Genomic DNA, 6,942 nt, shown 5'->3' with positions numbered 1-6,942 from the left:
AAGGCAGCTCACTCCCATTTCCGAGCACCTCCCTCCTTACCTATGCAGAGTCCTGATGAAAGTGTAAATGAGAGGTTACTCACCCTGCTCTCGGCATTCCACTGATGAGATCTCCCTTTATTCAGGGGCACCTCTAACTACTAAATATTGAGGGTACTTCTGGCTACCTAATACTAGGACCTGTAGCTTCCTATGATGGGCAAGGGAAGTAAGGGAGAAGTGACAGCTGGGACTTGTGGTGCAGTTGGGTGTGGGTGTAGGTTCATGTGGGTGAAGTCTAAGTTCCAAGGACATCTGTGCCTATAGGCTCCTGTGAGGTAAATCCGGGCCTGTGCTTTCTATCTGTTAAAGATAATAGGCAGTCATCAAGCAGTGTAAATAACACACAGAAATCTTAGCAGTGCTGTACCTGACCTTCCTGCCATAGACAGGGCTTTCCTTAGAAAGAATAAGCTTGTTCCTGACTGGCCAGAATGATTCTTTAATAGAAGAATCTCCATTCTCTGCCCCCTGACCAGAGATCAAAGAATGAGCACAGAATGTTTATGTTGCAGGAGGGAGTGTTGACTTCTAAATTGTTACCTATTGCAATGGCTGTGTATAGCCACCCAGCGAAGGTAATGACAACCTTTGCTTTGGCACCAAAAAAGCTTTTACAAGGTTTGCTTATCATTTACCTACCTTATTTTTATTTTCCTTACTTTGCTTAGTAATTGTATAATTGCTTTCTAAAGATGCCCATTAACAGTACAATTTTAAGCAAAAGATCATATTTTCTATCATTCAGATTGAAAGAAAAGATTGTATTTAGTTTATCCACAACTCTAAAAATTTGAGACTGCAGCACATTATCTGATCAGCAGAAAGTATAATTGGCTGTAGCTTACCTTCCATGCAGGATCTTTGCGCTAACAGGTGCAAAAAGATAGCAACAAAAATTGCCACTGACCCCTCTCATCCTGCTCACTCCATCATCCAACGTATGCCTTCAGGCGTGAGATAACGGTCCCCTCCGTGTTCCCGCTAGTGGCACCGTTAGTCTTGCAACTTCGAGCAAAATCATTCCCAACTGCGCATGCGCAGTTCAGTCTTTCAAGAACCATGCATGCGCAGGAGGCTTATGGTGGCAAGCGCATCGAGACTTCTCCTGAGGTCACCAGGCTAACATTGCTACCAGCGGAACCACAGAGGGGACCTAGAGGATGCTGAGGGGCCTTGTGGGTTATGGGGGGCTGGAGGAAGCCCTAGGTAAGTCCAGATATTTCATTTTTCACTGTTCAGCGTCCCTTCAGGGTTGAGCTGATGGCTCGATTGATAATATCCGACAGGTCCGATGACCCGCCGGATAGATTCCCCGCTCGATCGGGCGGACAATAGCGGGGAATCGTGCGGCTGACAAGGCATGCCCGCGGGGACGAGCGGGAATCGATCTACGCACACACGCAGATGAGCGGTGACGCACCAGCATCGAGACGATGGCTCGATATCGGCGCATAAACTTACCGTGTATGCCCAGCATTATACCTATAAGGGGTCTGGTAGAAGACACTTATAGTAATTGGCTTGGGCAATGGTAACTGTCTGATCACTAATTTATGAAAATAATCAGCTAGCACGCTCTTATCTATTTTATTTAATTGCACAAATGAATGAAATATTTTCTAGTGTGATGCGAAGGAATTGTTGTTTTGTGTATTGATGCTATCCTATGTGCCATGTGTAATGAAACGCGGAAAAGCCGCCGCGTGTACTGACAGCAAGGCGGCTGATTCCGCATCCAGCGCGGCGGTTTGCACGCAGCAGCGTGCGTCTGGTGTGGCTGGGTCTGTTAGTTCACACAGATTGAGAAATACGGACACGCGCGCTTAGAGGCAGAACCTTTATGACAGCCGAGGAGGACCTGGTCAGCTGACCTCAGAGCAAGTGACTATTGGTCAATCACTGATGGGTGGCGCCGGAGAGCGCTGCTCTATATATAGTTACTGCTGGTCAGTCTCAGGTTGTCTGCCGTTGCGAACACTTACATGGAAGCACTCAGACCTTAGTCAGATCCTACAGTGTGTTAGAACCAGGAGGACCTGGGAATTCACACTGAGCCAGATTACTTCTGGTTATCATTGTGTTATACTTCAGACTAGTTCCAGGGTGTCGAGACCACGGACCTCACACCCAAGATAAGGGACTTTGTGTTATCATTGTGTTATACTTCAGACTAGTTCCAGGGTGTCGAGACCACGGACCTCACACCCAAGATTAGGGTCTTTGTGTTATTGTGTTATACTTCAGACTAGTTCCAGGGTGTCGAGACCACGGACCTCGCACCCAAGATTAGGGACTTTGTGTTATCATTCTGTTATACTTCAGACTAGTTCCAGGGTGTCGAGACCACGGACCTCACACCCAAGATTAGGGACTTTGTGTTATCATTCTGTTATACTTCAGACTAGTTCCAGGGTGTCGAGACCATGGACTTCACACCCAAGACTAGGGATACTGTGTACCATCATATTATACTCTAGACTAGTTCCAGGGTGTAGAGACCATGGACCTCACACCCAAGACTAGGCATTGTTTGATATCTGTTATGACCTACTGCTTTTCTGACTATCCCTCTGCTTTCTGATTCGGTACCTACGCATATCTGATTATCTGTTGCCTTTGGATACCGAATCAGCCTTCTGTCTCTGTACCTTGTCTGTCCGTGTGTTGCCAACCTGGTTTGCCCGACCTTGAGAGCTATCTCTCTCCTTAAGAGATAGTCTCCAGACCTGCTAGTGACATCCACCTTCAGGTGTCACTCACTCACAGGTCCTTCCTACTTTCAGCCTGGGACTCCACTCCTTTGGAGGTCTCAGGCTGCTGGAAGGTTTTTGCACTTCTCAAAAGGCAGTATCGCCCATACTGCCAAAGACCACCTGCTCCTCGGGCGGTCTTACTCAAAGTCATTACTGTTGCACCAAACACTCACACTATACAGGTGTCTAGAGGTTAGTTATACTTGGAATATCGGTGATTCTGCAGATCATCAATAATCGGGTATATATCTGTATTCTTGATGATACTGCAGATCACCAATAATCAGATTCTCTCTGTGTGCTGACACCGATCGTTACAGAACGGCAGACCAAAACCAAATGGATGCACTTAACAGCCGTCTGGATGCACTCACCACCTCGGTGGAAAATTTCATCCAAGTGCTGGACAGTCATCAGACCCAGATCAACGCTTTGTCTGGGTCTGCACAAGTCCTACAGACGCCTGTGAATATAGTGCGATCTTCTCCAGGTACAGACTTACGTATGCCTGTGCCCGAAAAGTTTTCTGGTCACAGATCTGACTTTCAGAACTTTAGAAATCGAGTGTTATCGTACTTTGAGTTGAGACCTAATTCATCGGGAACCGTGGCACAGAGAATTACGTTCATAAAGACTCTGTTGTCAGGGGATTCCCAGACCTGGGTATATAGTCTCCAGACAGGGAATGAGGCCCTAGCCTCAGGTGAGAAATTTTTTAAAGCTATGGATATAATTTATGATGATCCGGACATTGCCTCTACCGCTGAGCGGAAGCTCAAGACTTTGTGGCAGGGCAGAAATCCGGTTGAAGTTTACGCAGCTGAGTTCAGAAAATGGGCAGTTTCGGCTAGATGGGGGTCATTCGCACTTCTGGACTGTTTCTTGTCAGGGTCGTCAGATGCGGTATCTGACCTAATGCTGGGTCATCCTGAGCCGAAATCTCTTGATGGGGCCATTTCATTGGCAGTCAGGGTTGATCGTCACCTACGTTACCAAAAACAGACTCGGAGTAGGAACAATGTGAAATATGTTTCCTACGCCTCTCCCCCACCCGTTCCACCTCCACCAGAACCAATGCAGATTGGTCGGTCAAAATTGTCCCGGGTGGAGCAGAGTCGCAGAAAAACAGAACAGCTCTGTCTATTCTGTGCAGAAGAGGGTCACAGAGTGTAGAATTGTCCCAAGAAGTCGGGAAACGCTGCCGCCTAGGTGTAGTTGGAGGTAATACCCTAGGCGCGCAGTCTTTACCTCTAGACGATAAACGTTTGCTCCTCCCTTGTACTATATCTTGGGAAGATCAAACAGAGGCCACTGAGGCCTTCATCGACTCTGGCTCAGCAGCCAATTTTATGGATTACGAATTTGCTAAGAAATTGGGGGTTCCTATTTCCCCTTTGACTCAACGGATTCTGGTCACTGCAGTGGACGACTCTCCTCTGCAGAGTAAATACCGTCTGTCTCAGACCCCAGAGTTAAGGGTTACGGTGGGGGTGTTACATAAAGAGAATCTACAGTTTCTGGTCTTGCGGATGACGACTTCCACGATCATTCTTGGTAGGCCATGGTTACAACTTCACTCTCCTCAGATCAATTGGGCTTCAGGTCAGCTAACGAGCTGGTCTACCCATTGTCATCATCATTGTTTAGCGAAGGTAACCTTGGGTAACACCAAGATTCAGGTGGAAGGTTTGCCAAGCCAGTATGCAGAATTTGCGGACGTGTTTAGTCCCAAGTCAGCAGATAAACTTCCTCCTCACCGTCCTTTTGATTGTCCCATTGATCTCAGGTCTGGTTGTATGCCCCCTAGAGGTCATCTCTATAATTTATCTGGGCCAGAGAAAATAGCTATGCAAGAATACATTTGAGAAAACTTAGCTAAAGGCTTTATTCGTCCCTCTCGGTCACCAGCAGGGGCAGGATTCTTTTTTGTGAAAAAGAAGGATGGAGGCCTCCGTCCATGCATTGATTATCGTGGCTTAAATAAGATTACAGTAAAAAATCGTTACCCTTTGCCTTTAATTGACGATTTGTTTACCCAGGTCACAAATGCTAAGATTTTCTCGAAGCTGGATTTGAGGGGTGCATACAACCTTGTGCGTATCAGGGACGGTGATGAATGGAAGACGGCCTTTAACACACCCGACGGGCATTACAAGTACCTAGTGATGCCCTTCGGGTTGTGTAACGCCCCGACCGTCTTCCAAGAGCTGATTAACGAGGTGTTCAGAGAGGTGTTGGGCAAATTCGTCTTGGTGTACTTAGACGATATACTGATTTTCTCATCCAACCTCTCAGAACACAGGAAACATGTTGGGTTTGTGTTACGGAAGTTGAGACAGAATATACTGTATGCTAAATTGGAAAAATGCATTTTCGAAGTGACCTCTGTCGCCTTTCTGGGGTACATAATCTCGACCTCTGGCCTCTCTATGGACCCTGGAAAGGTTTCAGCTGTCTTGGAATGGCCTCAGCCTGTAGGACTGAAGGCTCTCCAGAGATTCCTGGGGTTCGCCAACTACTACAGGAGGTTCATAAAAGGGTACTCTACGGTGATCTCGCCTCTCACCAGTCTCACCAAGAAAGGGGCAGATACTCACCACTGGTCCCCAGAGGCCCATGCTGCTTTCTCCATTCTGAAGAAATAGTTCTGTTCTGCACCCATATTGAGACATGTAGACGTCACCTTTCCCTTTATCATGGAGGTAGATGCCTCAGAGGTAGGGGTAGAGGCTGTGCTGTCTCAGCGTTCTGGTTTACAGGGAAAACTGCATCCTTGTGCCTATTTTTCCCGTAGGTTTTCACCCGCAGAGAAAAACTACGATATAGGCAATCGGGAACTTCTAGCCATCAAGTTGGCCTTTGAGGAATGGCGACATTGGCTAGAAGGGGCAGAACACACCATTACAGTTTACACTGACCACAAAAATTTGAAATACATTGAGTGCGCTAAGAGACTTAGCCCCCGACAAGCCCGGTGGTCGTTATTTTTCTCAACATTCAGATTTGTAATCACGTATACCCCTGGTAGTAAGAACATCAAGGCTGATGCCTTATCCAGGTGTTTTGAGCCTGAGACAGCACAGCCCTCAGACCCTGAGACCATTATACCTCAGAAGGTGGTCCTGGCAGCCACTGAGACCTGGAAAGACTGTACTGTCACTCTGAGTCCATTTCAACAGGATGTTCCAGAGGGGAAGCCTGAGGGGGTCATGTTTGTACCATTGCCTTTTCGCCTACAACTGTTGCAGCTGTTTCATTCCCACAAGAATGCTGGGCATCCGGGGGCCACCAGAACTCAGGATCTAATTGCTAGATGTGCTTGGTGGCCGTCATTGGCAACAGACTGTAAGGAGTATGTAAGAGAGTGTGCAGTGTGTGCTAGGAGCAAACCCTCTCGTCAGGCACCTGTTGGAACATTGCAGCCTTTGCTAGTTCCGAGTGAACCTTGGACCCATTTGTCCATGGATTTTGTGGGCGAACTCCCCAGGTCTGAGGGCATGACGGTCATTTGGGTGGTACTTGATCGATTCAGTAAGATGGCTCATTTTGTCCCCCTGAAAGGACTCCCCTCGGCCCAGGAATTGGCTGATCTCTTCATCCAGCACATTTTCCGGCTGCATGGCATTCCGGAAAATATAGTGTCAGATCGGGGAGTCCAATTTGTATCATAGTTTTGGAGGGCCTTCTGCCATCAGTTAGACATGGATCTTTCTTTTTCATCAGGCTACCACCCACAGACCAATGGCCAGACCGAAAGAGTCAATCAGTCCCTGGAACAGTTTCTGAGATGTTATGTTGCAGATGCACAAACCGACTGGGTAAAATTTTGGCCATTTGCAGAATTTGCACACAACAATCTGAAAAGTTCCTCTTCAGGATTTTACCCATTTCAGGTGGTGACGGGAAGGTCACCTAAGTTTGCCCCATTGCCAGTGGCTTCTACTCCGTTTCCAGCCCTGGAGAATTGGCAGAAGTCTTTAAAGCAAATTTGGGGAATGGTTAAAGAAAATTTGGGGAGGGCTTTTCAGAACCAGAAGAAACAGGCTGACAGGAGACGTTCCATAGAATGGGAATTTTTTCCAGGGGATTTGGTCTGGGTGTCCACACGACATTTGGCTCTAAAGCAACTGTCACCCAAACTAGGCCC

Source organism: Hyperolius riggenbachi, chromosome 1 (genome assembly GCF_040937935.1).
Source record: "Hyperolius riggenbachi isolate aHypRig1 chromosome 1, aHypRig1.pri, whole genome shotgun sequence".
Classification (NCBI taxonomy): domain Eukaryota; kingdom Metazoa; phylum Chordata; class Amphibia; order Anura; family Hyperoliidae; genus Hyperolius; species Hyperolius riggenbachi.
Note: the sequence above shows the minus strand (reverse complement) of the source record.